Consider the following 9,209-nt stretch of genomic DNA (forward strand, 5'->3'; position numbering starts at 1 on the left):
GCTGAGAAGACTAAGACTGCTGCCATTGAGTCAGAAACCCCTGAAATGGCTGAGAAGTCTCCAGGTTGCCGAGACTCAATGCCTCGAGCACGAGCGAGACCTCCATCGCCTCCGTCACTCTTGAAAGACACAAAATGAAAATATATCAGTGATGTAAGAAAAGGTAAACATGGGAAAACAGATGAATATACCTCATGAACATCGTTTGAAACACACTAGTGGAAAAAATGCCATTTGTAACACCCTATTTGTAATGGGCAGTAATTTGTCCGTTACATTAACCTATTTGTAACGGGCAATATAATAGTCAGTTACATTAAAATAGTGTAGCAGTACAAAAAATATTATTCGTAACGGGCAAAATGACGCCTTTTACAAAAATTACATTATTTATAACGGGAAAAATGATTCCCGTTACAAAAATTGCATTATTTGTAAAGGGCAACATTTTGCCCGATACAAATAATTTGTTGTTTGTAACGGACAGTAGTTGCCCGATACAAATAAGTTAAATGTTACTGTACTGTATAATTGTAGGGAATATTTCAAGCATTACCCCAAACTTGAACCCCATTGTGATCATACACTAAAGTACAGTGACGTCCAAAGGAAAAAAACATAGAGCAAAAGAGTCGCCAACAAATTTTAGGAACTTGTAAACCGTTCACGAGGTGAAGGTTACACCCCTTAACAATCCAGGAGATCGTCAACTCCAATAGGTCTTGAACCATGACTGGTAGTTCGGGGATGAAGGTACAAATCCAACCTAAAAGAGATTGAACATGCCCTAATAATAGGCCTCTACTTTATTCTAATCGTAATCATGTGCGCTTTCTGACTAACATGCAATAATCAATAGGTTTACCCTTAAACCTGTTTATCTATGTTGGTTGAATATTAATGCACAAATAAAAATATTATTAGCGATCACTTGAATTATAATCACATTAACCCTAAACAATATTATTAATTATCTTATTAAGCGTGATTACAAGTACAAATTCCCTTTAAACATGCATAAAAGGTGTGATCAAGCAATAACAACAAATAATTAACCAACATAATAATAATAAAATAAAAAAATAATGATAATAATAAAAATAAAATTAATCATCATTATAAAATTATAATCATAATTAAAATAATCATGTTAAAGCATAACAATAGCAAGATCCTAGGCATGATAATAACAAGATTAATAACAAACCCTAGCATGTCACTAAACGATAAAAATCAAAGATTTAACCCTAACATGATACTAACAATCATGAATATTAGGAAGAACATAAAAGGCATCATACTTTTAATCATACTTGATATTAAAGTTACCCTAGACATGATACTAGGAAGATCATAACGCCCTAACATAACATTAGGAATCATAATAACAACCTAAGCATGATTTCTATATCATAATATCAATAATAACCATTTAAGCACTTACTTGAATGCCTCATACCTCTTTCTAATAACAAAATACACACTTTAATAACTTCAAGGAAAATAATAATTAAAACAATTAAATTAAATAATTGAAATAAAGATTTGGGACCAAACCCTTAGAAATTAAAAACCTTTCCCGTGTAGGGAAAAGGCAATTTCGAATGATGCTAGGTGTATCTAGGTCTTGTGAATGCGGAATTTTGTAAGAAAAAGAGTAGGTTTAGAAAAGAGAGAGAGAGAGAGAATCAAGAAATTCTTGATGAGAGTTGATGAATGAAAATTGAGTTTTTAGAAGGCTATTTATAGAGAAAATCAGCCAAAAAGATAGAAAATCGAAATAGAGTTCTGACGCGCAAAAACGAGGTTAGCGCGAGACGCTGACATTAGCGCCAGACGCTAACGCTAGCGCCAGACGCCATTGACTGGCGTTTGGTGCTGATTAAATTTCTGAAGCGTTTTCTGAAATAAGATAGAAATTAACCTTACGGGAGGATAAAATCGTATTTTCCTCAAAAATATTCTTTTATTCTGATTAAAACTCTAAAAAGTCAACAAAAGTCAATTTATCAATGTTAATTGAATTAGGAATGAAAAGAACCTTCTAGAAGAATCTAGAAAACTAAAACCATTCCTAATTGCATTAGGAATGATAAATCTATATTAGGACCTCCCCTAGATCATTGGGCCGCATATAAGGCTCAAACCGGGCCCAGTTTAGTAATTTGGCCATAACTTCCTCAATATTCATCGGAATTTGGCTTATAATATATCGTTGGAAATCTCTTTTCAAGCCCTATACAACTACACTATTATTGAACCCATATCATGGACCAACCAAACTGGACTGCCTGTTTTCTTAAAATAGGTTTTCAAAAACAAAGAGAAGAGAAGAGAAATTAAAACTATCCGCAACACTAGACTTTCCATACTTTCACTTCATTCGATTACGATTCGACGTTAAAGGTACTCATCACCAGGTTTGGTTTTGGGGAGACACAAATGGGTGTCTACAGAAGCCCCCAGTTTGACTGAGTTTGGAGAAACGCAAGTTTCGAAGACGAAAGTCAAAGTAGCGATAGGGACGGAGAATGATTCAGAACGTTCTGCGATCCTAAATCATTCTTGTAACGCCGATACCTGCAAACTAGCATTAATTAAACAGATAAAAGAGTTAAGAAACGCGTATCTTGCACCGTCGAGCACACGACTCTAAAGGTAACCGATTTGCTACTGTATTGTTGTTGTGACGACTTTCCACAATCTAGGGAACCCCATCTTGATGTTTGTTTAACGATCTTCATCAATTTAGGGAACGTCGTCGATCAATGCTGCTGCATCTCGAGCCTCTTCTTGAATCATAGTGACAACCTTTCCAATCATAGCAAAAGTCGTCGAAGACCGCCTCATCACGAACCGTCCTTCTCAAATATTGGTCACAACCTCCACAATCTTAGCGAATGCCGTTGAAGACCGCCCATCTCGTGCTATCTTCTCAAATCTTGGTGACAACCTCCACAATCTTAGCGAATGCCGTCGAAGACCACCCATCTCGTGCTATCTTCTCAAATCTTGGTGACAACCTCCACAATCTTAGTGAATGCCGTCGAATACCGCCCATCTCGTGCTATCTTCCCTAATCTTGGTGACAACCTCCACAATCTTAGCGAATGCTGTCTAAAATAACCTCTCATGAAGTCATCCTCAGTTGTTGCGATAATATTCCGAAGAAAACTTTCGAAGACCAACGCTTGTCGATCCTTAAAGCTCGCTTGAACTTTGCTTTAGCCGGTGCGTCGGCAATTCTACTGCTTGTAAACCAGTATGTCGGTGTCTTTGCTGAGCCAATGCTTAGGCGCTTTAAGCTAAGTGAGACGATCATTCATCAGGTCGATCACTTATTGCGATTGTAATCAAGTCAACTACTTAATCATGTAAAATTGCTTATAGGGGCTAACTGGCGTACCAAGGAACCCGACATTGCTGTATGAGGCTTCGAGCTCTGTCGCTGATGAAATATCTTTGGCGCCGCGATTTTGCTCTGTCGCCAGACGCTGGGATCTAACACCAGGCGCTGAAATCTATTACCAGACGCTAGATGTTGTTGTCTGACGCTAGAGTAGGGTCTTCCCTATTCTGCTTTTACGATCAATGTAATTCCTCTTATCTTGGAGGGATCTCCTGTGTCATATTTGCGTTTTTTTTTTTTTTAAATCCGGGAATGTCCTCGCTTGCTGGGATGCACCTGCATTTATATCTTTGAGCATAGGACTTTGCTTATCTTTCTTTAGGGTTGACCTAAGACTTAATGTTGCTCGACTCATTCACTTGTCGTGACTCAAGGTATGAACTTGACTGGCTGTAATTGACTCGAGGTTGACTCGACTCAAAGTGTTTGACACATGTGTTAGACTCAAATCAAGGTGATATGACACGACATGACTCAATGTGTACATGACTCGTGTGTGCATTGTAATGTGATCGTGCGACTCAAAAATGCAAAAAAGCAAAAAATTTCCGTCATTTTTGTGGAGGGTACCGACTTTCTCCCAAAAAAGAAAGACGCGAAAAAAGAATCGAAGTTTTCGAATGCATGTTGAATGAGCTTAGCCAAATGTTGTTTGATACTATCTCTCAAGGCGCAAGGATTAATCCATCCTAGGCTATCTCAATGGTTGACTCAATGATGAAAGTATTAGGGTAACTTAGGCACGGAGGCTAAGCACTTCATACTTCGTGATGCAATGACAATTATGATTGACGAGTGATGTTGATATGACAAGGCATGCTTTAACATTATGTTAAGATTTCATGACAAAAGGATTCCTAAGGGAAGTATGTTTGGTCATGTATCTGTGATGTGTGTGATAGTGACACTAAAGTTAGGCCGCAAGGGCTAAGTGTATGAAAAGATATTATTGTTAGAAGAGTGAAATAATGGTGACTCTTAGGATAGGTAAGCTAATGATGTAAGGATCAAGCCCCCAAGTCTAGCTCTAAATGAATAGGGATGAGCATTGGAGATCCCTGGATATGATCATCGTGTCAGTGTGTGAATAAGAATATGAATGTATTTTTATTACGGCCGCACCTCGATGTGAGGTTGCCTACGTATCCGTTAGGAATCAGGCCGAACGTAGCTCTAGCTTAACCTTGCACAAGTGTGTGTATACCTCAAAAAGGTCTTTTTAAGGGTTGTAATGTGGTTAGGCTAAAGGTTTGAAGAAGAAGGGGATAAAGGCTCAAGACTCTAGATAAGCCAAAAAAAGGTGTGCAACTTTGCTTTTGGATCTTTGTATTTTTATGCTTGAGTTTCTACTCTTTTTTAGATCTCTTTTCTTGCTTTAGCATTTATTTTATTTTTATAAGTGTGGGCAATCTCGATCATGCGGTCTATCACTCACTTGGCATTCATGTTTCTCAGGCACGATACCGAGCACTTGATAAGAGACGCAATTTGAGACGTGTTTTTATCAAAGATATTTTCATATCAGAGACATTGGAACACTTGCCCCTTTAGTACACTTTTATTTATTTTTTTATTGATTATTTTATTTCTATTGCTTTTTTTTAAAATAACTCAAGCTTTTTTTGTAACTGCATAAGTTACACTCCATCCCATCCCAAGGTTCGGTAGATATGGGTTGAAAAAAATGAATGGTCTATCGTTAAACGAGGCTCAAAGTTGTGTATCAAGAAAAGATTGTATATTTAAAAGCGCGAAAGGTATGATATGGCTACAAGAGGTGCCTCAAATCATCGGTATACCTTGTACTTAATTTGGCATGGATTTTATTTTTATTTATATATTTTTATTAATTTTTTTTTTTGCAATGTAATGAATTGATCATATGCAAGAAAATAAATGCTCATTTTATTAAAAGAAAAAAAGGAAAGAATCTACAAAATTAATCTAAGGGGAATAAAAAGGTACCTATGCTAGACTTATTGGGTAAAGGGTAAATAAAAAAAAAGAAATAGAAAAAGAGGTCACGAAATCTTGTCGTTGAAGCTCGCCTCTTATCTTGTGTTTGCTTTATCATGACTCGCTCTTCTTGTTAGCTGGAGGCATGGGAAGCTTGTTATTATCAATCAAATGTTGGATAGCCTCCTTTAGCTTCCAACAGCTTTCAGTAGCATGACCCCTACCTTGATAGTACTTGCACTTTTCATCTGGATTCCAAGTAGGCAATATTTTTTCAGGTGCAGGATCTTGAATAGGTCCAATGGGAGTAATGAGCCCCTTGGCATGGAGTCGATCGAAGGAAGTGTCGTAGCTCATCCCAATGGGGGTGAAGTCTCTCCTTAGTTTCATCTTAGATCCTTGGTTATCCACGGCTAAAACTTCACTGAGATCAAAGATACTATCATTGTTACTAGAGTGGGCGTTTTCGGAAGAAGAAGGATTGTCGTTCTTTTATCCTTTCCAGCCACCGTGGTTATTATTGTTAGTAGCTTTTTGCTTTGCGAGGTCGTCTTCGATCTCGATACCTATGTCATAGACGGCTCTGAAAGTATTCAAGTTGTGTTGGTATTTTAAGTGCTCTGAATACTTTCCTTGGAGATTCTTGATAAACATCCTCACAAACCCTTTTTCGGTGGGGAGCTCAATCATCTTAGCGGAAGTTTCCCTCCACTTATTGAAGAAAGAAGTAAAGCCTTCATTCTCTTTTTGTATTAGCATTTTAAGTTGTCTATAATCAGTTTCGACTTGGATATTGCATTTATACCTATCAATGAAAGCGTTTACCATCGATTCCCAGGTAGAGGTTTTCTCTTTATCCAGGGAGAAGAACCATTTTTGACAAATGGTTTCAAGAGATAAGGAAAACAAGGAATGAAAGACTTTCTTATCAATCCCCTTAATGTTCATAGTTTCAAAGGCTCTTAAGTGAAGGTAAGGATTATCTATTGCCTTGAATTTTGGGATGTCATTGGCATTGAACTTATGCGGAAGAAGTTCTTTGTCCACCAAGACCCCTTGTGAACTAATGCCTTGAAATTTGTAATCACTAGATAGCTTGCTCTACCTTTCTTGGATGAGGTCCATCTATTGTTGCTTCATTGTATCATTGATTTTAAGGGTTAAAACCTTCAATGCCTCAGTCACGGTAGCCAATTGATTCTTAAGTTCGTTGACTTCTTCTTAAGTTTCCATTATCTTTTTAGCTTTCCTCTTTTGACGATTTGGTTTATCAAAAAGTAATACTTGAACAAAGGTGTTGTCCTTGATTAATCGCCCTTCTCTCCTTGACCAAGTACTGTGGAAAAGAAATTTGGGGATATTCATTGATAATTATTTGACTCAAACTGTTGGACTTAATGATTTTGATGATGACACAACCTCACTTACTTACAAACTAATAAGTGCTTGATTGTTTAAGTGTGTGTTCAGTTACAAAGACCAGGAGAATTAAGTGTCTTGTAAAAATACCATGAGGAACAAGAAGGCCAGAAGCAGAGCTATCCATAAAGAAGAGTTTCTTTTCAGGAATTGGTGCTTCAGAAATGAAGACATGAGAAGAGAAGGTTCCCCTCAGGGAACAGAAGCTTCAGAGAAGAAGCTTCATCAGAGAAGAGAAGTTCCTTCCAAGGAATAGGAAGCCTCGGAGTAGAAGCTTCATCAGAGACATGAAGACTAAAATATATTTTATATTCTAGGATTTATGTAAGTATAAGATATTAAATTTCACTCGAAAAAGCTGTGTGGAATTGGTCTAAGAAGATAAAAATGTGCATGCTAGTTTTTAGGAAGGTGGTTAAGTCTTTAAAGTTTATCTTTTTCTTAACGAAAAAGATTTTATTTTATTTCTGATTTTCGAAATTATCTTTAGAAACTAAAATCTCCCACGTTTTCTAAAAGCTTGCGGCCTACTCCTCCATGATTTTCCTCCTTAATTTTAGGAACATGATCTTCTTAGTGGGTTGAAGTAGTGGCGTTGTGGATTTGCTGCACAAAGAAGTTTTTCCTAAACGAATTTAGGTCTATAAATAGCTGTTTATTTCAGATGGAAAAACTTACCCTTGCTCACATAAGTTTTCAAGCTTTAAATCGAGTTAAGAGTCAAATTCCACACAAGTTAATTAGAGTGGTCTTAATGTTCTTATACTAGAGTTTGATTATCTTTCGAGTTGTAATTTGGGGAATGGGAAAGTTTGAGTGAAATTTTGTATGAGAAATAGAATAGAGAAAGAGAAGTGAGAAAGAGAAGAGAAAAAGAAGAGAGAACAAAGAAGTGAGAAGAGAGAAAGAGAAGAGAAGAGTAACAAGTTGGGTGACTTGTTCCTCGGGGTTTCAGGTTCGTAGAGGAACTTGAGTTTGAGTCTTTAGTTTGTAATAGGACCATTTGCCCTATTATAGTGAAGATTCTTTTCCCAAAATCCCAAGTGGTCGTGGTTTTTCTCCTTGTTAGGGCTAAGGAGTTTTGCACATAAAAATCTCTCTTCCATTCTTTAGTTCCTTTAGTTAATCTTTTTGTTCCTTTAGCTTACTTAATCATAATTCCGCAAAAAGTTTGGCTAAAGCCTCATACTACAATTCAACCCCCCCTTCTTGTAGTATTCATTGAAACAACAATTGGTACCAGACCCTAACTTCTAGGAAAATCAGGAAACCCTGAAGAAGAAAGGTCTTGGAGAAAATGAATACTCATGAAAAGCTCGAGGAAGGATACTCAACTCATAGGCCTCCTATGTTCAACGACAAGTTCTATACCTACTGGAAGAATTGCATGGAGATCTTTATCAAGGCAGAGAAATACCAAGTCTGGAGGGTCATCGAGATTGGTGATTTCGAAGTCACCAAAACAAACGCTCAAAATGAGGTAATCTCTAAGCCTATGTCTGAATATGAGAAAGAGGACTTTGATAAAATGGAAATAAATGCTATGGATGTAAAATTACTCCATTGTGGACTTGGACCTCAAGAACACAATCGTGTTATGGAATGAAAGAAGGCTAAGGAAATCTAGGATTTGCTGCAGATTACTCATGAAGGAACTAATGAGGTTAAACGCTCAGAAATCGATCTACTTATAACTAAGTATGTAAGATTTGAAATGCAGCTGAAGGAAACCATTCAAGAGATGCTAACACATTTTACTAACATCATAAATGAGTTGGTTTCCCTTGGTAGACATTCTTAAAAGTCTTCCACAAGATGAGAGATGGAGAGCAAAGGTGACAGCCCTTTAGGAAACAAAGGACTTTACTAAGTTCAATATTGAACAACTAGCAGGTTCTCTCTTGACTCATGAGCTACACCTTAGAGTCAACAATGAACCCATGAGGAACAAGGGATTGCCTCTTAAGGCTGATGAGGAGGAGGACTCAGAAGTGGACGAGGATGAGGCTGCCCTAATTGTGCGAAGATTCAAGAAAATGTTCAAGAAACACCGAACCTCAAGGAACTTTGGGAAAAAGACCTCAAATCCAAAACCTGACTACAGCTGCCACAAGTGTGGATCCCCAGATCACTTTATCAGAGACTGTCCCCTTTGGGAAAATGATCAAGGGAAAGGAAAGGCTAAGGAATAGGGAAGAGAAAAATTCTGCAAAGCAAACTATGAAAATCCAGACATGAGGAAGGCCATGATAGCAACCTAGGGAGACTCAGACAGTGAGGAAAAAGAGGATGACCAACAAGAAGAGGAGACAGCCAATCTTTGTTTGATGGCCAAATCAGATGATGAAAAGGCTTACCTTGAGGAACTCTAGAAAAAGGTATTTCTTGATCCTAAACAACTTAAAACTCTCTCTAAAGACGTCTT

This window comes from Chenopodium quinoa, unplaced genomic scaffold (genome assembly GCF_001683475.1).
Source record: "Chenopodium quinoa cultivar QQ74 unplaced genomic scaffold, ASM168347v1, whole genome shotgun sequence".
NCBI classification, from domain to species: domain Eukaryota; kingdom Viridiplantae; phylum Streptophyta; class Magnoliopsida; order Caryophyllales; family Amaranthaceae; genus Chenopodium; species Chenopodium quinoa.